Here is a 24,645-nt window from a genome sequence, read left to right as displayed (position 1 = left end):
CGGAGCTACGGCCCTGAGCCCTAGGCAGATGGCCCGTGGTGCGCTGCGCCCTGGGGCAGGGGCCGGTGGTGCCCAGGGTCCTGGGGGCAGAGGGCCAGTGGTGCCCACCACCCTCTGGGTTCCACCCTGGGGCAGAGATGCTTTCCCATCCCACCAGGCACTTGCTCTGCCAACCAGGAGTGAGCAGGGTGACGTGTGTCACTCCTCTACCCTGGTGACAAGTGTCCTGAAGACGCCAGCGGGACTGCAGCTGACTGTGGCAGGTGCAGGCTGCGAGACCCAGGACCCAGGGCAGCAGCAGAGGCTGGGTGGCAAGGTCACTGCCTGCAGGGCGGGGGGGGGGGGGGGGGACGCGGCTTCAGGTCAGAGCCCCAGGGGAGGGGCACGTTCTCCATCCCGAGAGGCGGAGCTCAGAAAGGTCGCGAGAGGGGACAGTGGGGCTGGGCTGGTTGTGGGCCCGAGGCGGGACAACTGGCAGGAGGGCCCGGGGGCGGAGGAGCTGCTGCTCTTCCCAGCGCGAGGCCGTAGTCCTCAAAGCTCTCCTCCCAAAAGCTCTCTTAAAACTCACTGGGGACACTGCCGTGCCTTTCCTTAGGCAGTTGTCTGTAGCCCTGTTCACCTGAGCACCCTAATTATTTTACCTCTTCATTCATTTTTCAAAAAGAATAACCCTGGAGTTCCCATCATGGCTCAGTGGAAACGAATCTGACTAGCATCCACGAGGGCGCAGGTTCGACCCCAGCCTCACTCAGAGCGTTAAGGGTCTGGCGTTGCTGTGAGCTGCGGTGTAGGTGGCGGACGTGGTTCAGATCCTGCGTGGCTGTGGCTGTGGTGCCGGCCGGCAGCTGTAGCTGTGGTTCAACCCCTAGACTGGGAACCTCCACATGGCGTGGGTGCCGCTCTAAAAAGCAAAACAAAAAAAGAGAGAGAGAAAAAAAGAATAAACCTCACACAAGTTAACAATGGTAAATTTTTATGAATAGCTGTATTTTCTCAAACGAACAAACAAAAACGTGTGAGCGTTGTGGCGGCGTTTTCCATTCCTGTAAGTGTCTTTTCCAGAAGCCACTGCATCCTCGGCTCTGTCCTGCCTGTGCTGCTGTGACAGTTTGGTGTGGCTAAAGTTCGGGAAGGACAAGTGGCCTCAGATGGGCAGCTGGGAAAGAAGCTAAGCTGGGACATTCTCCCTCGTCACAAGACGGCACTCAGCAATGGTTATTTCTTAAGAGTTGCAAACTGCAACCTGAAACGACATGGAAAACCAAATCAGAGAACTTTCTGGGAGTTCCCACTGTGGTGCCACAGGATCCGGTGTTGCGGCAGCTGTGGCTCAGATTTGATCTTTGGCCCAGGAACCTCTAGATGCCTCGGATATGGCCAAAAAATAAAAAGAACTTTCTGGACCCCTCACTGTAAACGCCTTGGTCTACAGTAAACCTGGGTCATCTGCACCCAAGCCTGATCGGTCAGCTAGAAACTGGTTCACTGAGGGACACAGCTCTTGCAGCGCTGATGGATTTTATCATATGATAATTTTAAAAAATCACCTTTGTTAATATCACCGCTAAGCTCACCAGAAAAGTCTTAAAGCCTGAGGGGGCAGTAGACAGGAGCAGATAAAAATTTTGGAAAATTCTAACTGTGCTCGAGAGTTCAAAGGTCACCGTTAGCAGCAAAACCCTTGGTTGTTTTGCCTGAATCAAAGGGCTAATGTCAGTCCCTTCTGAGCAAACACCTGCCGAATACCCACGTCCAGACCAGTCCCAGGCGTTCCACCAAGCGCACGTGGCGTCCCCTCCCCAAGCACACTGTCCCTGCGCTCCCGGCATAGGGTGGAGGGCCTGGTGAGGCAGGTGCTTGGGGCTCGCTGTGGCACCAGGGGTGAGGGCACTGCCCCGCGAGGACGTGTCAGTGAGTCTGGCTAAGATCCCGGTGGCCGGGTCTCGAGGGGCTCAGGCACCTGCAGCAGCACTGCCGCCAGCTCGAGTCGCTGCAGGGAGGGGACAGTCACGACTCGGTCACTGTGGAAAGAGTCACTTTGACTTTTGACCTTGAAGAGCCCTTGAAAGGCTCTCGGGGACCTGCAGGGGTCCACAGGCCACCCTCCGAGGACCACAGTGACAAGCCCTTGTTAAAATTCAACCTCATGACAAGACTCTGATTGAAGGTGCAGCCAGCAAGCCCTCCGTCGGTCGGGAGGGTGGGGGCCTGAGCTCAGGTGTCTCTGGGCTGGTCCCTCCCGCGGCCTCGCACCTTGGCGAGCAGTGGGCCGTCCTCCCCTGGGGCCTCCGTGGCCTGTGCTCCTGGGAGCTCATTCCTGGTGTCCCTCCCCTTCTTTATTTTGGCCGCCCCTGCCGCATGTGGGAGTTCCCAGGCCAGGGGCTGAACCCGAGCCAAGCGACCGGAACCACTGCGGTGACAACGCCAGATCCTTAACCTGCTGTGCCCCAAGGGAGCTCCCCTCCCTCTTCGCGTAAGGACACAGCCCTGTGAGATTAGGGCGCCACTCTTATGAGCTCTTTTAACCTCCTCAAAGGCCCCACCTCCAAATGGTGGATAGGGGTCAACCTGTGAATCTGGGGGACACCATCCCGTCCACGACAGCCCCATCCAAGCTGCTGAGCAGCACCTGCAGTTGGCAACAGGGGAGGACTGAAGCTGGAGCCCCGTGACGAGCTTTCTAGAGCCCGGGCCAGGCAGTTCAGTCTGCAGAGAAGCGTACTCAGGAGGAACCGGGGTGGGACCGCCAGCCCTCGGCTGCCACTGGGGGAGGAGATGCCAGGTTGTGTGGGTGCTGCCCTGGCGAGGGGGCCTCAGGAAGGGCAGGAGCAGGCTGGGACACCCACGCACCCCAGGAGCACAGGGACCTCTGGACAGGGGTCTGCGAGCTGCAGAAGCCAGCCCCGCCCCACCTGGTTTTACTGGCACGCGAGTTTGCACGCAGTCCCGCTGCTTTCCCGCAGCCTCGAGGGAACTGGGCGATCCGTACAGACCTTGGACGGCCCCAGGTCTGATACAGACGTCCCGACCCCGCTCTAGGGGACAGAGATCTTGGGACAACGGGCTGGGAGGGATGCTAGGGCCGGAGCTGGGGCCTGGCGAGGAGGCAGCCCCTTGGGCTGGCAGACCGCTGGGTGCAGGGGCGCACATGGACGTCAGGGCGGGCAGGCAGCCGGTGGTCCACAGCCCTCGGTCCTTAGGTGTCCAGGGCAAGAGGAGGCAGATCTGGGGCCGGGCGGGGAACGGGAGTGAGAGCCGGCCACGAGGCCTGTGCACACGGGGCTGCGCTCTAGTGTCAGCTGGGCAGGGGAAGGAGGGGTGCGGCCGCCTGTCACGGGGGATTGGAGGCTGCATCACCTTCTGCCCCTGGATAGCCCTGCCTGCCACAGAGGGGACCGGCCTCGCACAGCCGCCGAGGTCAGGCCTGGCGGCAGGCGCACCTCCAGGAAGAGCTGCACGGCCGGAGCATGGTTCTCCGTGCCCTTCCCTCCCTCTGCCACGATTCCCAGAATATTCCAGAGAGTCTGCACCGTTATCCGGGACGGGGATGAGGTCAAGCCAGAAAGAGTGGCAGCCGACCCGGAATGAAACACAAACTCAGTTTATAAGGCGCTGAGACCCGAGGGTCGTCTGCGTTGCCACTCAGCCCAGCCCTGAGCGGCCCCGGGGGTCCTTCTCTGCGCGGCCCCCGCCCAGCATGACAACTCGAGGTCCAGGCCAGCCCCCCACCCCGGCGGGGCGGCTCTGGGTTTCCTTCCTGGCGCGAATCAGGTAACTTCCTCATCCCTCTCATCCGAAACCTTCTGGGGTGTTTATTTTAAGTGTCCCTGAAGAATTGGCACCTCCCCAAAGCCAGACAGACGACAAATCGGCCCAGGAGAAGACAAATGATGACAACGACGGCAGAGCCCGCTGCACGGCTCAGCACGGCCCGGAGCCCGACGGTGACGAGGACGAGCGCCGGGGCGGCGGGACCTCTGCCACGGCTGGGCCCCGGAGCCGCGCGGCCGCCGCTCTGGGAGACGGTCTGGTGGCTTCTCACGAACCGCCCCCTGATCTCACCACGTGACCTGGCAAGTGCGCCCCTGGAAGTTACCAGAAGGAGGGGAAGACAGGGCCACAGCAAACCCGCAGACGCATGCGCACGGCCACTGCGTTCATGGGCAGCGAAACTCGGCGGCCACCAAAACGTCCTTCAGGAGGCGAAGGTTAATCAACTGGGGTCCATCCCGACAGAGGAAAGAAATGGGTGATCAAGCCGTGAGCGGACCGGGAGGGCCCTGAAGGCACGTGCTGAGTGAAGGCCAGTCCGGAGCGGCTGCAGCGGAGGCCCGCGGCTCTGCGGGGCTTGGGAGAGGGCGCGGCCCGGGGACAGCAGAGGACCGGGCTCTGGGCTCGCGCTCTCGTCTCCCCTCAGTCGCCCGCCACGGAAGCTCTCTCCCGGAGGCTTCTTCACGGCCTCCGTGTCTCTGTCACTTAGGCCGAGGCCCCCCAGGAGCTCAGGGACGTTGCGCTGGGGACGCCGAACGGTGCAGGATCCCGCATTTGCTCCTCGGGCTCCGGGGGCCCGGAGGGGTGGGGCGGTCTTGCTGCTGCCAGGCCGGAGTGGAGGCCTAGACACCCCGCCCAGCCTCCGCGGGCTCCCAGGCGGGGCAGCGACAGGGACACGCAGAAGCCTGGCGAGGCCTCTCCCAGCCAGAGCACCTTCCCTGCAGGGCACTGTCTCGGGGCGCCCTCCGGCCGGGCTCCTGGGCTGCAGGGCGGTCTGGAGCGGGCTCGGGGCCTGCGCCCGCTGCGCCTGCCAAGGCAGGAGCCTCTCCGTGTCCTCCTCAGGTCCGGGGTCCCCAGCCGCTCAGCCCCGTCTCTCTGGTTTCAGCGGCTTTGGAATTGTTTCAGACCAGGGGCGTCTGCTCGTCCTCCTGAGAGCAGAGGTGCGCTGGCTGTCGCCATGGCAGATCTGCCTTTCTGGGCCACCCGTGAACGGGAGCCCCCCCCCCCCCACCCGGTGGCCTTCGCACTCATCAGTGCCGCGTGCACCTGTCCCGGGGGTTTGTCTCCTCGGAGCCGAGCGTGCCCGGCGGGCTTTCGGCTGAGCTCTGCTGCCTGCACGCGCTCCTGTCGGCACGTCCGCATCTCCTGTCGAAGGCCTGCGCCGTTTTCTGGAGGCGCCGCCCGCCCCCCGGCCCAGGGTCCTCTGTGTCCCTGCAGGAGGCCAACCTGGAGCCAGAGCCTGGTTTCTTGGGGGCACTGTCCCTGCTGCAGAAGCCCCCAGAGAAGGCCCCACCCGCACGCGCTGGCCTTGAAGACCAAGCCGCGACAGGGTGACCGCTATCGGCTTGTGCGGTATTCCCAGGCCCACGCGGTGACATGCTGCTGGGAATAAGCAAACCCGACTTGAAAAGCCTCCTTTCAGGGCCTGTGGCGCAGGAAGGAGGGCGACCCCCTGCTTCCCTGGCGGAGTCTAAGGACTGGATGCGGCCACTCGTCCTATAGGTGATGCGGCTCGAAGCCTTAGAACACAGAGGACGGCACAAACGGAAGCAGGTCGAGATCCAAAGGGTGAGCCGGAACCTGAGTACGGAAGAGCCTGGTGCTCTGCTGACCACCTTCCAGCTCAGCGTGGTGGTCTCTGGGACTGTCTAAAGTATTCCAGAGAAACAACGAGGGAGACGGGCTGCCGGAAGGCCGAGGGAAGGGCTCGGCAAATGCTGTCCCCCAAAAGTAATGACAAAACCAGACCAAACCATCGAGAAGAACCGCTTCAGGATGCTGGAAATCAGCCAGCGGCCCCAGCAAATCGAGGCGCGTTCACGCTATGACACCTCCGAGGCTCAGGCTGCCGGCCGCCCCACGGTATCAGTGCCGCACGACGGTCACGCCGACCACAAGCGACACGGACACGGCGCAGGCCTGGGGTCAGCCATGGAAAGGAACACAAGGGCGGGTGACGGGCAGGGCTCACGCTGTGGGCACATGCAGCACACGGCCTTCGGGCGGCAGAAAACAAACGTGTGTGGTTGGTGAAGGACAGCGGCCGAGCTCGAGGAGCGCCCATGGCTCGCGGACGTGAGCGGGCGCAGGCGTCAGCCGAGATTCTGGACCCAGGCAGCGCATGGCCCTCTCTGGTCTCCTTGTGCAGATATGCGCGTGCGTGTGCATGTCTGTGTGCACGCACAGGTGTGTGTGCAGGCAGGTTTGTGTGCACGCAGGTGTGTGTGCACACAGGTGTGTGTATGCAGGCAGGCGTGTGTGCACACAGATGTGTGTGTGCGCAGGCAGCTGCGTGTCACATATACATCTGGTCGCAACCCAACCTCCCCCAGTGAGACTTTGGAGAAACCAGACGCCGAAAGAGCTGGCCAGCGAGCCGTGGCTGCTCACAGACAGGCCTTCCCGAGGGAGCAGCAGTGAGCCCCAGACCTGCCAGCCCACAGGTCACAGAGCGCGGGCCGCGGGTGACCACAAAGGTGGTCGTTTTTGGTGGAAATTTCCATCTACAGGCAGCAATCCAACCGAGGGGAAATGCGGAACGAAGCCCTGTTTCTGGATGGGACCCGACCGTGCATTTATCCGCATGCTGTCGACACCTGAGCGCACGGACCAGCAGGCTGCAGCCTGGCCACCGCGGGGCTCTGCTCGAGGGGCTGGAGAGTCGGCTTGCTGCCTCGGTTCTGAGTGGGGCTTCTCCTCAAGTACACTCGTCCAGAGGAGCCGGAAAGGGCATCGGGCTTCGCCTCGAACCTAAAAGCCCTCCTGCCAGTGCCCTTCCGCGCTGGATCTGTGCGGACAGGGCTCTGTCGGCAGTGGGAGGAGGTAGTGGTTCAAACGTGAAATGCCAACAACTGTGCAGCTGTTGAGCTTCAAAGAAACAGAGAAACCACGCGCGTGTTTAGGTTTATCCAAGAACAAAAATACCGTGGACTCCTTTGAGAAAACTCCGTGCCGAGAGGCGGGGAAACCACTGGTCAGAACAAGCCCGACCCCGCCAGCCTCGGGTTTGGAGGCTCCTTCCTTGTGCCGGAAGCGGCCAGCACGCTGCCCCCGCACCCCCGACGGCCCTGAGCACACCCAGCCCAGGTCCCAGGACAGGGGCTCCTCTGGGGAGGTCTGGGGGATGCAGGACAAGCCCCGTGGGCAGCAGGTCAGGGGCAGAGAAAGCTTCCAGGAGGAAGGGCCGTGCCTGGGCTTAAACAGCCGCACCTCCCGCCATGAAGAGACCCATGGAAGTCCCAGCCAAACCCAGCCGGACGTTCACGAGACCTCAGAGGAAAGCTCAGCTGTTTGAAAGCCTATTTTTGAAAAGCTATTATCAACAAGAGGTTAGGACACGTCATCTGAGAAAATACATACACTATATATTTCAGAAAAAAATATGTAAAGACATTTTGCACAATAAAATCAGACGCTGGCAATGTGTGACTAAGACGCATGCAGGCTCAGTGACAACCAGAGATGCCACCAGAACCCTCATCTGCAGCCACCAGACAGGCAGGGCTGAGGCGCCTAGTGGCGGAAGCTGGCCCGGCCGGGGGTCGGCCACCCTCCCAGGACACGGCCTCTGGGGGAGCGACTGATGGGGCCAAGCGTGCAGAGCTCCCACGCTGGCCATTTCCCACGCTCCTGCCACCCTTCTCCCAAACCTTCCAGCAGCAGCAGAGCAATGCCCCGTCTTTTATCCCCCCACCCCCCAGAGTTTGGCCATTTAGCTTATGATATTTTTATTACTTTGAGACACATCAACTTCCCGAGACTGGGACTTTAGACTGAAATGTAGGTGACTCGGTGAGCGCAAACTTCCAGCCACAGCCACCTGGCCGCAGGACGCCAACCTTCCTCACGCTTCTGTAGTCTGCACATGGCCCTTGCTCAGCGCTGCTCAGGGGCCCCGGCTCCCACACCGGGACCCGGGCCCTGCCACAGAGTGAGCTCCGTGGTCAGGATGGGAGGGCCTAGGTGCCCCCGAGCACAGCCCCTGGGACCGGCTGGGCCCCCAGGGTGATGCCCACATGGGCTCAGCATCCCTGGCAGGGTGGACACTCAACACGGCCATGGTGGGGTCAGCCTGGTGAGGGACCCGGGGCTGGCTTCAGGACACTCGGTCCTTGAGCCCACTAGGGGGGACGGGAGGGGGAAGGCTGGCTGCCATCCTCAGCAAAGGTCATCTGCCCGCCTCCCAGCTGAAAGGCCCCCTGGACGGCACACACTTTCTTCATCTGCATTCATGGCTCTAAACCGTGAGCCCCAGCTGACAGCCACTGGGCAGCAGGAGGGGCGCGGGGGCAGGCTTCTTTGCTTCTGCCCATCCCCGGCACTGCCCTCCCAGGACAGTCTTTTGGTAACAGGTATTGACTTCAGGTCAATGCCTCAAGTGAGGGCAGCTTAGGACAGAATTTTTTCAGGAGGCCCAGGCCGAGGTCCTTTCTATGCGGTGGCCCCACTTCCCATCGCCTTGCATTGACCTGCAGCTTTGTGGGGAGACCTCCAGGGCCCCCACTTCCAGTGGCCCAAAGCCCCCTCTCCTGATGACACCAGCCCAAGGCCCTGGAAGTCCAAGGTCACAGAGTGAGCATGCAGCCCAGGCTGATCTCTGCTCACCTCCCCTCCTGTGCTCCCCTCCCTGAAGCCCACGCAACTTCCCTGGTCCCTGCCAGCTCGCAGGTGTGTGACAAGATGTCCCTAAGCCCTGGCTGGCCTGGCAGGATAAGGAGCTCCGCGCAGGGCAGCCAGTCACAGCAGCCCAGGACCACGGCTCCCCTGCCCCCAAGAAGGCCACTCCCCGCACAGCCCTGCGTCCTCACAGCTTCCTGCCTGCCCCCAGCTCTCCTGTGCGTCCACTGCTTGCAGACACCCAGACCTGCCCTGGAGCAGGGCCTCTCCAAAGGGTGCCGGTCAATGGAACCTCCGCCTGAGGTCTGGGTATTCTAGAAGCCTCAGGATGGAAGAGTGTGACCAGAGCTGGCAAAGTCGCCAGCCACTAGGTGGCAGCAGAGCCCCACTGGCCTAATCCCAAGCAAATTTTGAAGGATTCTCAAAAAATGGGCCAAAGCGGAGGCGGGCCACCCCCTGGATTTGCAGCCATGCCCACCAGGAGGGCAGAGGGGAGGCCCGCAGGCCCAGAATGTCTCCTGGCTCAACTGGAAGACACATGTGGGCCCTTCTCTAACTCACGGCCCACAGGGCCTCCCCAAGGGCCCTGACCACAGGTGGTCCTCCCGTGTGACGACCAGCCTCTGGGCGCAGGGCCGAGGTGCGGGCCAAGGGCACCTTCCGGCAGGAAGCCTGCTCAGGGCCCGTCCCTCCAGGGCAGGCGGCTCGGCGGGACGGGGAGGGGCCTCCAGCTCTGGAAATCCACAGCTTCTCACGCCTTTCAGGAAACTAGCACCCTGGACGCTCCGAGCCTCACCTGAGTGGACACCCCACCCCTGCTCCCACTGGTGACAGAACTGCGGGTGGCCCCTCCGACCCCCTGGGCTGGGGCTGCGGTGGGCAGTACAGAGGGTATGACCTGGCGGCTGAGCTGCCTTGGAGAAGCCACACGGGGGGCGGGCTGGGGCGGCCTCTGAGCCTAGGGTGGTGGCCGTGAGGACAGGCCCCTCTTCCAGGGAGGCGCTCAGATGCGCAGACGGCAAGGCTGGGGGCCGGCATCCTCCTGGAGAGTCGCCCACCCCTGCTGGCTGCCTCCCTGCTCCATGGACCCCACAGACCCCTGGACCGAGAGCAGGAGGGGCAACGAGGGGCTGCAAGGTGGACAAGGAGCGGTGCCCTTGTAAATGGGCGGGTGGGCAGAGCGGGGCCAAGGGGTGGGTGTCCTGCGGGTGCCTCCTGGAGGGCCCTCCTGCAGGGGGCGAGGGCTGGGAGGCGGCCGGGCTCAGTGGGCACCCTGCTGCAAGGGCCAGAGGACCGCACGAGGCCGCACCAGACCAACGAGCAGCAGTGCCGGGGCCGAGCAGGGCGCACTGATGTCCATCACTCTGCGGCCACCGCAAGTGAAAGAGGGTGTCCCCAAGACTGTGGTGTCCTCGACATGGGTTCCCAGACAACGCCAGGAAGAGGCTGACACCAAGCACTGCCAGGGCGAATTGGGGTGCCCAGAGTCCAGGTGCAGGAGCCCACGGTGGGGGTGGGGGTGGGCAGAGAGAAGGGGCCTGAGCTCGCTCCGATGCCAGGGGACCAGTTCACACAGCAAGTGGAACTTGGCCGTCGGTTTGGGTGGCCTGCTGAGGGACGCCATGCCGGCCGAGGGTGAGACTGGCGGAGACCCAGCAGCCGCCCCTCCCTCAGAAAAGCCACTTGAGTACCCCGGCTGCGGAGTAAGACGTGGAGGTAGGAAAGGCCAGCTGCCACCTGCCAGCCCAGCCGCCGCAGCGGGGAAGGAGCCACATGCAGAGCCTCCGGGAGGGACTGCGGGGTCCCCGGGCCCTTTTCCAGGCTCCGCAGTGAAATGCAGACGGACCTCTGCTGAGGCCCACAGGCTGCTGTGTGGCCCCTGACTTGTCTCAGACCTCTGCCCGGGGACAGGGCTGTCTCAGCCCCTGGGTACAGAGGACAGGGCTCAGCGCGCGTCTCCCGGGGAGGGCGGCCGTTAGCGCCGGCTCGGCAGGACCTGCTCGTGCTTGCACACGGCAGAGACAGCACCCCGGGCCTTTCTAGATGGACTCGGAGCAGCAGAGAGCCCGCTGCCTGGGTGCTCTGGGCACACAGAGGCCCAAGGGTGGGGCTCTCTTAAGGTCTCGGGGCCTGTGCCTCAGCACGTGTGTGGGACACAGCCTATAAGCTGGCACGGGCTTGGTGCCTGGCACCCGCCAGCACACAAGGAAGGGCATGTGGCCTGGGGAGGCGCACGGGTTCTGGAGGCCACTGGTGCCCTGGAGGCTGGGTCACCCTGGAGGCTGGATCCAGAGCGTCTGCAGCCTGAGCCGGGCCAGGTGGACACACAGCATTGGAGGAACCAGGCAACAACCAGCGAGTGAGGTCCCATCGCGAGTCCCAGTGAAAGCGGGGGTGTGGATTTGGGACAAGGCCACCCCTCCTGCGACAGAGACCACGGCATGTCACGTAGGAGTGGCCCCACAGGTGCACCTGGACCTCAGGCCAGACACGAGGCCAAGAACAGGTGCCCAGGCCCCGCGCCAGCCCTGCTGGACGTGTCCGTGCCTCCCCCCCGCTGCCTCTGGGGGTAGGAAGGAGCCCGGGCTGCGGAGGGAAGGCCTGTGGAGGGAGCACCGTCCTGACAGCCTTCTGGGGGGGGGCGGCTCCCACACCACGGGCTCTGCCGTCCCCGCTGTGCACATCCTACAATCTAACCCGGTGCTGACACCGCCTCCCTGAGGTCACACAGACCCCAGGAGCACGCCGGGGACAGCGGGCCGGCTAGATGGGAGTGGACATAAGTCATGAGGTGTCCCCACACCTGTGGCACTCGGCCGCGGGCTCGGGAGTTGATTCTCGGCCCCCTCTACATCCCCGGGAGCCCAGGCGCCACCTGTCAGGGCTCTGGGCGGTCCTACTCCGCTCACTTAGCTTCAGGCGGGGAGAAGCTCCAGCTCCGGTGCCCACACCAGGGGTCCCAGGCCCACGAAGGACGCCGAGACATCCTCGAGGGCCCCTGCCTGAGAGTGCTGACCTCCGACCAGACGACTCCTGAGCAGACGTGCTCCCCACTGCTGCTCTGGGCGCCTGAGAAACAGCACCGCACAGGACCCAGCCGTCCGCAAGGAGGCCGCCCTCGAGTGGATGAGACGGGGCCAGGGAGACCGAACAGCCCCACAGGGTGTGGGCATGGCCAGTGCTGAGTGGCGCCGGGGCGGCGCTCAGCACAGGTGCACGAGCAAAGGCCCTGGGGTGGGACGGGGAGAGGGCCAGGGCGGCAAGAGCGACACGGGCCTTCCAGGCCGTCACAGGAGCTCCGCCTGGTTCAAGAACTGCTTCCACTGTCGCACAGCCTGTCCCAGTGTTTGCTCGGTTTAGTCTGGGGACCTCAGCTAGACCTGCCATATCTAGGTCTTTGGTGGACAGCAGGTTAGGCAGTTGATGGGTGGCTCTGCGGTTCTTCCCAGCAGGGCCTCGCCGGCAGTGGCATCCTCTTGTGAGGACAGTGTCTGAGCCTGTCTCCGGGCCAGCGCCTCTATGGCAAGCGGCTCTAGGGGCACCCCACGGCCTGGCAGCTCCCGGCGTCTCAGGGAGAAACTGAAGGTCAGTGCAGGAGACGTGTCCCAGGTCACAGGCACGACCTCAAGTGCACACGTCACTCCCTTCCGGTTGCATCTGCCGTCTTCTCTCGATGTTTGTCCCTCTGCATCATCTACGCCTTCCAGCTGCTGACGTCCGTGAACAGCTGTCGGGGAGGGTCCACAGCTGAACCGGCAGCCGCCCCGCCCACGCGGAGGCTGCGCAGACCCTGCCCTCTGAGGGTCCCGCATCCTGGGCCCTGCTCGCTCTGCCCCGGGGGTCTGCCTTACCACATGCGGCCACCAGCCCAGGGCTCGTCTTCGACCCTCACAGTCCCGGTCCCAAGTGGCCCCCGTGCCCGCCCAGGGGCCCTCTTTCCCAGCCTGAACTGTGACTTTAACAAGAGGCCACCCTGCGTCCACAACAAAAGGGCTGGCACGTTATCTGGAGGCAGAGAGGGTGAGGAATAAACTAGAATTTTGGAGAAAAATAGCAAGATGGGCCATAAGGTGGCTTTTCTGCAGAGCAGATCAACTCCGAGGCCGAGGGGCACAAGTGGTGGCGTGACGGGGACAAAGGCAGCAGTATTGTAAACCGGCCCCAAGACAACCGGCTAATCCTTTGAAAACAAAACAACTCAGCACAGGCCACTGCCCCCTGCTTGTCTGTCCACTGTGTCCCCTGCTGGGCAGCAACGTCCCCAACGGAGGGCTGAACACAGCGCCCACGGACCAGCTCATGGCGTGAAGGGCAGAGGTCTGGTCCCTGCACCCACACGACTCGGCCCCTGCTGCCTCCCGCGTAGGCTGAGCGCGGCGCCCGTGGCCGTGGGCTGGCGGCCTGGCTGCACCTCCCGCTGCCGGAGCCAGCCTGAGGGGCTCCTGTGATTCGGTCAGGCCGCCTCCCCCGATTCAGTCAGCTGACCGGGAACCCGGAGTACGTCCACGAAATCCCTTTGCCGAGGGACAGAGCAGAGTCACGGGCCCGTCCCACCTCCCGCCCCTCTAAGGGGGGATTTACAGGTCGGGGTGGGGTGAAGATCCACAGACGGGCTGGAGGCAGGAGGAGGGGCCAGGGCTGGGGCCCGGAGCAGTGAGCAGGGCTGCGGGAGGACGCAGAGCCCCACCGCCCCGGCTCCACTAAAGGCGACGGCTCCCTGACCCCTGGGGACAACCCCTGGGGCCTGGGCACTCCTAGCCTGAGACGCGGCCCCTGAGGGCCTGCTCCGCAGGGGACCCTCAGCTGGACTCCAGGCGGCTGCTCTCAGCCTCAGCTCTTCATTCGAAACAGGAACGAGAAACAGCCACCCTTCAGCGGTGGGGAAGTCCGGGGAACTCTCAAAGGGCTCTGGAATGAAGAAGCCTAAGCCAATCTTGCCAGGATAATTCTCAAGTAAGAATGAGAGATGAGAGAAAGCAGCAGAGAAAAGGGAGGAAGGCATCTTTCTGCAAGGGCCCGGCTCAAACGCCAGGACCCACGTGCCTGCTGGGGTTGGGAAGAGAGGAAGGGCTGTGCCCCGGGAGACACGTGGGACCGACCCCGGGCGCAGGGCCGGGAGCCTGCGGGCGGCTCGGCTCGGGGTGGGAAGAGCTGGGCCTTCAGGCTGGGCCTTCTCCTCCGAACTCGCTCCAGCCTCCAGCCCCCAGCCCCCCGGAGGGCGGCGGGCAGCGTTACCTGCAAGGCCCCTGGTTAGCTTTAGCCCTCTCGGGGCGCCCTCCTCCAGGCAGAGGCCCTGGTGCCCCACGTGCCCCACCAGGTGGCCCCGCGTAGCTAGGAGGGGACTGGAGGCGGCAGGACGAGGTGGGCCAGGCTCCGGGAGGAGGAAGGAGCGGGCTCTCCATGCGCCTGAAGCCTGGCTGGGAGCCTGGCTGGGAGCCGACCTGGCCTCCTCCTGCCTCCAGTGGGGGCAGGGCGCACATCTGCGTTTTGCTGCTCCCTGCCCCCCACGTTCTTCAGAGTATGTTTCTCCCCTCCCCCGCCCCCGTGGGGGGACAGCCCTAGAATCCTCAGGGTCCCTAGACCGTCCACGACGCAGGCGCAGGGTAAGGCGAGGTGGCCGGGGCTGCAGGGCCTGCCCCCTCCATCCTCTGTGCTGAGATCCTGGACACCCATATTCAGCAGGCACCCAGGGATTTGGGGCGACTCAGAGCCAGGCCACTGAGAGCAGGGCTGGGCTCCCCGCCCTCCCAGAGCAAAAGCCGCCAGGCTCCCTCCCCACGGGCCCCACAGGGGTCTGGGAGAGAAGGCTCTGCTCCCACCCGAGGCAAGGAACGGCAGAAACCACTGTTGTCTGCAGCCGGACTGTTCCGAGGGGGCAGAAGATGAACAAAGCAAAAACATAAACAGAATAAAAACAAAATAAATACGTGACATAAAATAAAAACATAGCAGAATGAAAATTAAGATTATTTTAAAGGCCAGGCCTGCAACACAGACAAAAATGTGTAAAGCCACACGGGGTCACCACGCCTGGAAGAAAGGCAGGCTCTGCGGCTCAGAGACCCTGGGCCCCTTCGTCTGCAGGAAGTGACCAGACCCCTGCTGGCACCGCATCGCAGGCAAGCCCGGGGCCGAGGCAGCAGGAGAAAAAAGTCCAGCTGTCTCCAAGGGACTCTGCAAGGGACACGCAACAGATGCCTCAGGGACATAAATTTAAAGAATCAGAACCAAAGTTTTCACGACAAAATACTTTTGTTTTTAAATTGTAATTCTGCCTGACACAGATTGAAGTTTTTGACTTTTTACCGAAAACAGGAAAAATAATAACAAAGAACTCATAGGCATTAAAGAGAAATACTTGAGTATCAGTTAGAAATAGGACCCGGCCCAGCCAATCCTGACTCCAGGGCGGGGGAGAGGCGTTCCCCTGGGTGCGGGCTGTCCTGCCCTGGAGCCCCCTGTCCAGCCGGCTCCCACCTCCTGCAGACCAAGGTGCCTTCCCAAAGCACACGCGGATCCACCTGCTTTCAAAGCCCCACGGCCCCGGGGCTCACAGGGCCCATGTCGCTCACGGCCCCGAGCCCCAGGCAGCGCAGCTCCGGCTCTCCCAGACCCTCCCGGCCAGGACAGCAGACCCTTAGGACGGCAAGGGGGGGCCGCACCCAGCAGGGGCCCCTGCTGCTCCCTGGCCCCAGAGGCGCAGCTCTGTGGTGGCTGGACGTGCAACAGGGAGAGGGCGCCTCGGCCCTGGCCAGCTGTGGGCTGGCCCGGGGTGGGGGGGGGGTCCCTCGGTGGAGCTGCCATGAGGGTGGCCCCCGGGAAGGAGCCCCAGCTGCGAGGCCCCCGGATGGTGACGATGGCCTCAGGGGAGCAGCACCAGCTCAGGGACGGTGGGCACAGCAGGACGACTGACCGGCTCGGTCACTGTCATCAAGCGACACGGGAGGGGCGGGCGCACGGCCACCGGCGCGGCTGGTTTTTCTCATGCGACTGCTCTGAAGGCTGGGGCGACACAGCCGCCGTGGCTGAGGATCTCTGCCCGCCGCTCGCCTCTCGCCGCACGAGCCAAACACCTGCTTTGGCGGCGGAGCAGCGACGGCCCTGGGCTCGCACACCGGCCCGACTCCCCTACCCCAGGCTGGCCTGCGAGAGCCCCGCCACCAGCCAGGACGGAGACCAAATGACGGCCACCAGCTGGCGCCAGACGTGCAGCCGCGTGGAGAGGAGCCTCGCGGTGAGGCCGTGGGCCGTGGGGTCGGCCGTGGTCCCGCCTGCAGGACCCCAGACCCGCTGTCCGGGGACCTCGGCTCCTTTTCCACCGAGAGGCCACCGACAGGCCATGTGAGGCTGATGTCACACAGGGCACCACTGTCCTCGGGCAGCAGTGAGACCCAGGGCGGGTTGTGACCGAGACCAGCAGTGAGGATGGGAGACGGCGGGTGGACCTCCCGGGGTCAGGCGAGTGGGTGTGGGGACAGGGACGCGCTGGGCCTGGACCTCAGCCTTCCAGAAGGACTTCGGGGCCAGACAGGCAGGGAGAGTGGACGGCAGACGAGGGAGGCCCTGCTGGACCCCAGCCCCGGCACGTGTGGCAGGCCGGGCTGGCTGTGAGGGTGGGCAGCGGGCCACAAGGCCACCATCCAGCCCACATCTCGGGATGAACCTCTTGAGCACAAAGCAGGCACATGCCCCAGATGTGCCCACGTGCCCGGGGAGTCACCCCCAGGTCCTCGGCCGCAGAAGCCCAGCTCCCTCGGGTTGGCCCGTTTCCTGCTTTGCCCCAAAAGGACACATCCCACCCCTTCACACGGGCTCACGTGGTGCCTGCGTCCTGCTCTCCTCAGCCTGGGACGCTTCTGGCTTCAGTGCGAGCAGGAAGGCCGGCTTTTCCTGAGCCCCCTCTGCGCCCCTGCCCTCAGGCCCCCATGCTGCACGGCCACCCACGCTGCTCCAGCCATGTTCAGAAACGTGCTCTGGGCACCTGCCACGAGTGCACAGAGGGTGGCGCGGAGTCACAGCTGGTTTACACATGGTGACTGGTAGGTAAGCTGGGGACAGGAGGGGCTCTGCGCCAGGAAAACGGACAGGGCCACCCTCCTGGCCTCCCGGGCTCCCAGACTGCAGTCATTTCGAGATGCTGCTTGCTCTTCTCAGACATTTTATTATGTTCTCAGGCATTCATTCTGTTTTAATTAAAAATTCCAGATGAGGGAAGTATTGAGAAACTGAGAGAGAAAGCCTGGCTCCAGCAGCCCTGTGGTGGTCCAGGTGCCTGGTGCCCCCACCTCAGCCCACGGGGCCCCTCCAGGCCCCTGCCCGCGTCACCCCCCCTCAAAGTCTCGTGGGGGGGCCTGTCCAGAGGAGGGGGCAGAGGCGTTTTCCGCGGAGGAATTCATTTTGCTGACTTACTTGACAACTTTTTCTTGGGATATATTGTCAGACCTTGAGAGAAGTTGTATGAACATCACAAATAACTTCCACGTGTCCTTCACTGTCCCCCCATCCGCCACCCCGTCCTTCACACCAAGGCCCGCTGGTCGGCCACGCACGCGCCCTTTCTCCCGCTCCATCCCCAGCGTCCAGGAGTGGTGAGCAGGCGGCACCTTCCTTGACCCCAAATCCTTCAGGGTGTGTTTCTAAAAACAAGGGCACGAGGGCAGACAGAGCACAACGATGAAGACCAGGGCACCTACGGCAGGGACCCGGGGCCTCTCCCAAGGGCCCTGCGGCAGCACCGCCCCGCCTGCCCGCCACACACACCACACACACGCTCTAACCGCACGCACGAAGTGCTCAAATTTCACCTTCACGAAACCAACAGAAGAGGGCGTTCTAGAGCTGCGAAATTAGAAACGCTCCCGTAAACAACACCTCTCCTTCCTAAAAGTCCAAGAAAACAAATTTCATGTGAAGCCAAATGCCACGTGAAATTTTTTTTTAAGATAACAGAAGATAAGAAAATAACATCCCCACTGACAAGAAACCATAAGCTACGCTGACAAAACCGGAAAGCCTATAATCTAATATCTTTAAATTGATTAAAAGGCATTAAGATAATGATGCATGAAAAAAATAAATCAGAATGAGAAAAACTCAACACTGAGGGCCCAGAGCTCAGGAAAGAATAGGAAATAGAAAAAAAATATTTCAAAAATCAAGATGAAATTAGAAGGCACACAAAAGTGAATCAACACGGCAGAGGGAAATAGAAGAGAACATTTTTAAAAGTCAAAAGGCAAAGAAAGCAATGAGAGGAATTCCGTAAGAGTGACACCTGGAGGGGACAAGCAGAGAAGCCCGGGCAGCGGGCCGGCCCGGAGGAGGTGGCCGGCCGGCCGCACTTCTCCAGACCACGGCTCCAGAGACCCCAGACGACGGAGGCGCTGGGCCCCGAAAGCACCGCCGAGCTCAGGCTGCCGCATCGTCCCGAGGGGTCGCACATCTGCCTCCAGGAGGCGGAGGTGCCTACAGCTTACTCTAAGATGACTGGCAGGGTTTTACACCCAAGGTCGATCCCGCGATGATGAGGGAACTCGTGGCTTTTTCTAGTCTCTGAAACTGTGGGTGCCGCAAGACCTGCGTCTCCTCTCGAGGTGCTGGGACCCGCCAGTGGGAGCGCCGCCTCCTCCGCCCCGACCCAGGCTGCCTGCGTCAGATGCGGCAACCTCACCGATGCCCATTTCTCTGGCAATTACTGTCTCACAGAGTTGTAAACAGCTGTATCTGAACGTTTGAATAGCCTGCGCAGCTGCAGTTACACCTGCCTCTGGTGACACAAGTGTTAAAGTTTTGCCTTTCCCCTTGATCAAAGCTGCTGAGAGTTTCGCGTTCTCGTCCTGCCCAGCATTTCCTGCGCCACGTTTCACATTCTTCGGCGTGCAATTCTACGTGCCTTTTCATGAAATTTTCCCTCTTTGTCTTGAATTATCTTGGAATTCCTTCACCAACATTTAGAGCCATGGGGTTGTCTCATACAGTGTAGGTGTTTCTGGCTCTCCACCACCTCCTCCTAAGAATTGTTTTGATGCCCAGTATCCTCTCACCTCTTACACAGCTGACGCTTTCAATTAAGGGCATTCCTAAATCCCAGATGCATACCGCTCTGGGCGTCTTTTCGTCCTGCTTTAGGACTGATTCTTCCATTTTGATTGTACTTGATGACCTTCCACCATCGAAAAAGAGCGTTTTCCTTCGCGTCGCATGCACGGTAGCCGGTAGCCGTGCTCGAGAACGGTCCCGGCGTGTTTAAAAAACAGAAAGGGAGGGCGGGCAGGAGGGAAAGAAGGAAGGCTGGAAAGTACATTCTGTGTTTGAAACTGAGTGTGTTAAGAAGGCTATTCAAATTCTTCATGACCATATGAAATTTTTTGTCTTCTGGATTTTTCAATTAAAGTGCCCCATCAGGGTACTGGATTTGTCCACTTCCGATTCGCAGAAGGCTTCCTTCGTAAATTCTACAGCTACGTAATTATGTACATAAAAGTGCATGAATATCAGATCTTCTTAGAGGACTATGACTTATCAGAATGAAGTACCTTTGTCCCCTTTAACGCTTTTTATCTTTTTCTTGAAAATAATGTTGCTAGGCCTGCTTTCCGGTGACCAGCAATTGCTTAGTAGCCTTTCTGTTAATTAATACATTTTCTGTTTCTGGGTCATTTTGAAGACAATCTAGCTTCACCCTGTAGTAGGGAAACGTCACATATGTTTGAACTAACACCTACGTGGCATCTTGCTTGTACATTTTCTTTGATTCCTAATGGCTTCCTTCCACTCTCCTTCTGGAGACTGAGCCAGGTTGTCTTTGTTCCAGAGTTTTTCCTCCACAAGACTTGAAGTGGAACAATCTGCGTCTAGGGCCGGTGGCTCCTGAAAACTGGTAACGTCTTTAACTGCACCTCCATAGACTGTGGGCTCCAGGGGCATCGACACAGCCCCCCAGAAAAAGACGTGACGTTGAAGAAGCTGCCCCTCTTCTCCTTCCCATCACCGTGTACGTACACAGGTCACGTCTTCCACCTGCTGCTAGAATTCGCATGCCAGCCTCCTCACACTCACACAGCACCAGCTCACGCCGGGCCCTCCTGCCACCTCGCTGGCGGCAGCCAGCGCAGACCTTTCAGGGCTGTCCCTTCTCACTGCGTCGCAGTCTGAGGGCTGAGGCTGGAGACCGCCGAGCCCTTGACTGTCTGAAAACACCCTTCCGTCGTCCTTCCCTGAGACGCTGGCTGTGCCTCAGACCCAGGTTTGGAACCTTCCTCCTCAAGTACTCGGAAGACACTGGTCCAATGAGCTCTTAACACACACGTCCGTCATAGAGAAATGCGATGCCAGCTGATAGTCAGACCTTTGCTCCTCCTGCTGCTGCCCGTTTGGGGGCTGTCTCTTGGTTGTGTCCTGGAGTTCTGTCCCCGAGTCCCGGCCCTTGTGGTTTCTCACTCCCCGTGCTCCGCACGCCAGCCCGACCGCCTCTGTGCCCTGAGAAGGCTTCTTCCAGGATAAGCTCCGCGGCCTTCTCTGCTCTCTCCTCGCCACACCCCTGCCGACACAGCCGGGAGCTTCTCAGACTCGCCAGCCTCACCCCCTTCTCTCACACTCGCCACCTCTCAGCCCTACAGGCCTGCGTTCCGGAATAACCTTTATTTGTCCAATCGCTGAGTCCTTCTTTATCTCCTTTCTGTTACTCAGCCCATCCCTGCAGCTTCAGTTCTGATGCCTTTCTTGCCAACAGCTCCAGCGTCGCTTTTGAGGGAGCCCCGTGTCCCCCATGGACGCCGTCCTCTCGCACCATGAACCCTTCTCTGGGACGTGTCCTTCTGCTGTACTTGCTACGTCTCACTCTTGCTGCTGGCTGTCCTCAAATGCATGACAGCTCTTGGCTATGCCCAGAGTTCTGTTTTTGGGCAGTTTGACCTGCCTGCCATGGTCACTGGCTCTGAGCCGGGGGTGCGAATTCTCACACTTTCCCACGGCGCGGGCCTCTCCGCGTGGCTTCCGTGATGTTTTCATTCTTCGTAATGATTAGCCAAGTCTGAGGCTCAGACCGCACGTCCCTGTTCCCTCAAACACCACGAATCTCCATCACTGCAGCTGTGGTGAAGTTTCTGTCTGTGGGGGCCTCTGGCACAGGTGACAGCAAATGCGTGTTCTCAGGTGCCCTGTTCCAATCCACGCAAGACTCGTTCATGTCCTGATTTTACTGTCTTTGACACTGTTCAGGACCCTTTCATAGCCACCCGACAAACAGTCTAGAAACGTCCTTCTGAGTTCGGGTTGATAAACTGACCTCAGCAGACATGGCCTGGGGCCCATGGGTGGCCTCCACCAGCTTCCTGGCCTGGCCCTGGGTGCCCCGGAGAGGTGCAGATAAAGTGGGCCTGGGGGCAACCTTCCTGAGGTCCCGGCGCAGAGAGGGAGGAGAGCGGGACTCAGCCCCGCGGGCTGGACAGGGAGCGGGCACTGCCCCGCGCGGGATCCAAGGGAGGCGCTGGGCGGCAGCCGGAAACAGCGCGTCCTGGCTTCGGGGGCGGGAGCCAAGCCCACAGCCACTCCGCAGTTATTTAAATGTACCCTGCAATTTCCCTGTTGTCTGTAATTACCCCGTGTCACCACGTAACACTTGCCCTAGTTAAATGGTTGGCAGTTCCCATGGAAACCAAGTACTGTTCTCTAACTTGAAAAGGCGGTTGTATTTTTAAATTTTTTCTAAGTTAGATTCTACTTCGATAGAGATTAATTTACGACTGCCACCCAGTTGAATAAAATGTTAACCATGGCCACCTGCCGTTTCCGCTGTCCCAGCTCCTCCCGCGGGAAGGCCCGCCCCTCTCCCGTCCCCCTGCCAAGTCCCCATCATCTGCTCTTTGCTCTGCTCCTTCGTCCTCACTTGTCCCTGTGCCTCCTGGCAAAAGCCACAGCCTGTTAACTCTGCGACCCCACGCCTCCCCCAGGCGGCTGCAGAGAACCAGGAAAACACAAGCCCCTTCTGCTCACACCGCCGGCCACAGCGTGCCGGCCCTACTCTGCGCTCCGGGCCAGCCGGGCCCCGGCCTCCCAAACGCCCCCACACAAACCTCGTGCGCCGCGTCATCTCTTACTGGGGGTCAAGGACGGGTGATGCCGGCACTTCGTCAGGGTGGCACACAGTCACACCCACCTCTCTGCCCTGACGGCTCTCGGCTCCCACCCGGGGCTTCCCAGCCTGGGCACCGCTGCCCCCACCCTCGCCACCCCAACCCCTCCCTGCCCTTCTCCCCGCTGTGCACCACCTCTGCTGGTGTCCCACCCGGGCCACCCGCTGCTCAAGCTGCCAACGACCCGCATGAAGCCCAGCTCTGCCTCCCCAGACAGCAGCCCTGGAGTCCCCGGCCCCGTGAGGTCGTCCTCCTGTCCTGCGGGCAGACCCCCGGGTCCACGCCAGGCTCCTCCACCTCACTGACACCCCCTTGTGGGCGCCACACCTCCAGTGCGCCCCCTGTCCCACTGTGCACTCAGCAGGCGTCTGCGTGGCCGTGTCTCACCTCCCCGTTCCAGAGGCCAACCAGCGCCCAAGGGACGCGCGCTCTGGAGGTGGGCCGTCCTCGCCGCCGTCCCCATCCTTAGACCACGTCTACCCTCTCAAAGGTTCCCACTGGCTCTTCCTCCAAAACAGCCCCAATCCGACCGGCCCGACCAGCGCCTCGCACCCCCTGTCACCTGGTCTCACGAGGGAGCAGGCAGAGCCTCCTCTCAGGGGCCCTGCTTCCTGCCGGGGCGGTGAGCGTCTGTCTCTCTCGGAGGCCAGGCGGCGGGCGCTCTGCGGTTCCGGCCGTCGCCCCACCCGAGGGAAAGCTCGCCCCAGGCCCCGCGGCCCCTCGCGCCCTGTTCCGGCCACGGCGCCCGGCCACTCTCCAGCCGCCGCCGCGCCTGCGGCCCTTGCGCGGGCCGTTCCCTGTGCCGGAGGCTCTTCCCCAGCCGGACTCACTCCCTCGCCTTTACCCAAAGGCCACCTTCTCAGCAAGGCCAACCCCGACGTTCCAGTGACCACGAGGCGGCCCAGCGCGTGCACACGTGCGCGCGCGCACACGCATGCACACGCACGCACGCGCACACACTCGCCCCGCCCGCCCCGGCTTGCCCTCCACCCACCGAGGCCTGCACGTCGGGATCCTCCGGCCTGCAGGCCCGCCCCGGGAACAGAGGCATCCGGGTTTGCAAGGGAGCCGACCCTGCCCCGGTCCAGACCCGGCCCGGAGCCCGCGGTGTGCTCGGCCCGCCACCTGACAACCACCCGCCCCGGCAGCCCATTCGCCGTCATTCCTAAAGTCAATCTGAGGCCGGAGCATCTCATCACCCCGCTGTGTCTCCAACCTGAAGAGAACACATGTGGCCAGCGAACGTGTGACCCTTCTGTAGGGAGACATCACGCTCACCGCACGCGCCCCTCCACGTCCCCGAGAGTCCGGTGGTCTCTCTCAGTGCGCTACGCGCGACCCTGTTGAAGGAAACGCACAGACAAGAAGCAGGTCTGCGTCCGAGAGGTGGGAGCTCGCCCCCGGCGGGGCCCTCTCGACGCGCCCGTGGCCGAGTGAGGTTAACGGGGGTCGGGGTGCAACTCAGGGTTGAGAACCTCCAAAGACGTGGTCAAGCAAGGGGGGCAACGAGAAGTGAGGACCAGGCCCCGAGTCGGGGAGGGAGGAGGGCAAGATCCAGGCTGAGGTGGGTCAACGACAGGCACTGAGGCTGGGCGCAGGCAGGGCACAGGTGGCAAAGCGGGCCAGGAGAGGCGGGGTCAGGTGAGTCACTGGCGGCAACAGGACAGGGCCGGGCGGGCAGGTGACCAGCGGGGTAGACGAGAGTACCTGGGAGTGTCTCCTTCTCCCGGCCTGTGGACGCCTGTCCTGCCAGCCCACCTGCTCCCCCGAGGGTGAGGACACAGTCCATCTACCAAAAAGGAGGAAAAAGCGTCACGTTACCCGATGAGCTCAGCAAGGCGGACGGCCCGGCGCGGCCCGGGCCCGGGCCTTGGCACACCTGGGGCTTCGCGCGGCACCTGGGTGGCTTCCTTTAGCCGGTGTCATAACAGAAATACACTGAAAAACCTGGTGACGCATTTGAAGCGTCAGAGGTGTCTGCGCGCTGCGGACCCCCTGCCAAGCCAAGCGCCGCCGACAGCCACCGGGGAGGCTCCTCCTCGGAGCGCAGGTGGCAGGAAAACCACCCTCAGATGACACCTCCCGGTCCCGTCATGGCCCTAACCCCGGCCAGTGAGCCATGTTCCAGAAACACGGGCCGGGTTATGACAACATGCAGAGTCTTTGAAAGGAAGAGAAGCGAACGATTCTGAAGGGCTCTGACGTCTAAGCACCTTGACGTTTGCTCTCGTCCGCACTCTTCCCACAGGTAGGAAGCAGGTGCCACCAGCACTCACAGAGGGGCAGGGCTGTGAGGGCTGCGGGGCTGCTGAGTCCCAGGGAGGCCGCTGGCCTCTCGTGGGGGGTGGGAGGGAGACGCAGGGCTCGTCGCTCTTTAGAGAATTTTAGGTGACTGCAGTCTGTGTCCCTTCTGTGTAGGAGCAGTGACGATGTCAGGACGTTGCCTGCTCTGCCGAGTTCGCCAGGGTAGTGGCTGAATTCCCTCCGGTTTCCGCTTCCGACGACTGCATGACGCTCACACATCCCGAGGTGGACGTGAACTTGGCAATGCATGCAGATACTGTCAGTAACAACTATTTAAACTCTTCTTGGTCTTAGTTGGTTTTCATCACTCTTTACAACCACAGATATTTAAGCATAAAGAGTAAAAAATTAAACAAACGTCCTATTTCCAAGCTCACAGTCACAGCTACCCTCGCGGGGCGCTCCGAGCACAGGCGGGAGGCGACGCGGTCTTGTCCTGCACCGGACGCTCTTCTTCAGCCTCCAGACATCTCGGGGTTTTTGGAATCGGCACATTCAGAGGTACCTTGGCCTGAGCAGTGAAACACGTACACTTTACATTTCAAAAACCTGAAACTGTCGCCACACAGGGCTCTGAAAGCGACATCTCATCAAGTCGGGG

The 24,645-nt window shown here is 61.8% G+C and overlaps 1 protein-coding gene across 27 annotated transcripts in view; it reads right to left on the bottom strand.

Annotated features, from left to right (window-relative positions):
- Positions 1 to 24,645, bottom strand: part of PCBP3 (poly(rC) binding protein 3) — a 199,706-nt gene that overhangs the window by 52,156 nt on the left and 122,905 nt on the right. For 2 of the 27 annotated variants that reach the window (XM_084992339.1, XM_084992349.1), the window contains exon 3: positions 23,448 to 23,529. The exons of the other annotated variants lie outside the window; for them this stretch is intronic. The gene's annotated coding sequence lies outside the window, so the exon portion shown is untranslated. The remainder of the gene's footprint in view (positions 1 to 23,447; positions 23,530 to 24,645) is intronic. 27 annotated transcript variants of the gene reach the window in all.

Source organism: Sus scrofa, chromosome 13 (genome assembly GCF_054392235.1).
Source record: "Sus scrofa isolate SSC_HxYL_T2T_F1_AM1 chromosome 13, Sscrofa_HxYL_maternal_Yorkshire_Landrace_v2.0, whole genome shotgun sequence".
In the NCBI taxonomy this organism is placed as follows: Eukaryota; Metazoa; Chordata; class Mammalia; order Artiodactyla; family Suidae; genus Sus; species Sus scrofa.
The sequence above is the reverse complement of the archived record's forward strand: the minus strand, read 5'-3'. Positions and strand labels throughout refer to the sequence as shown.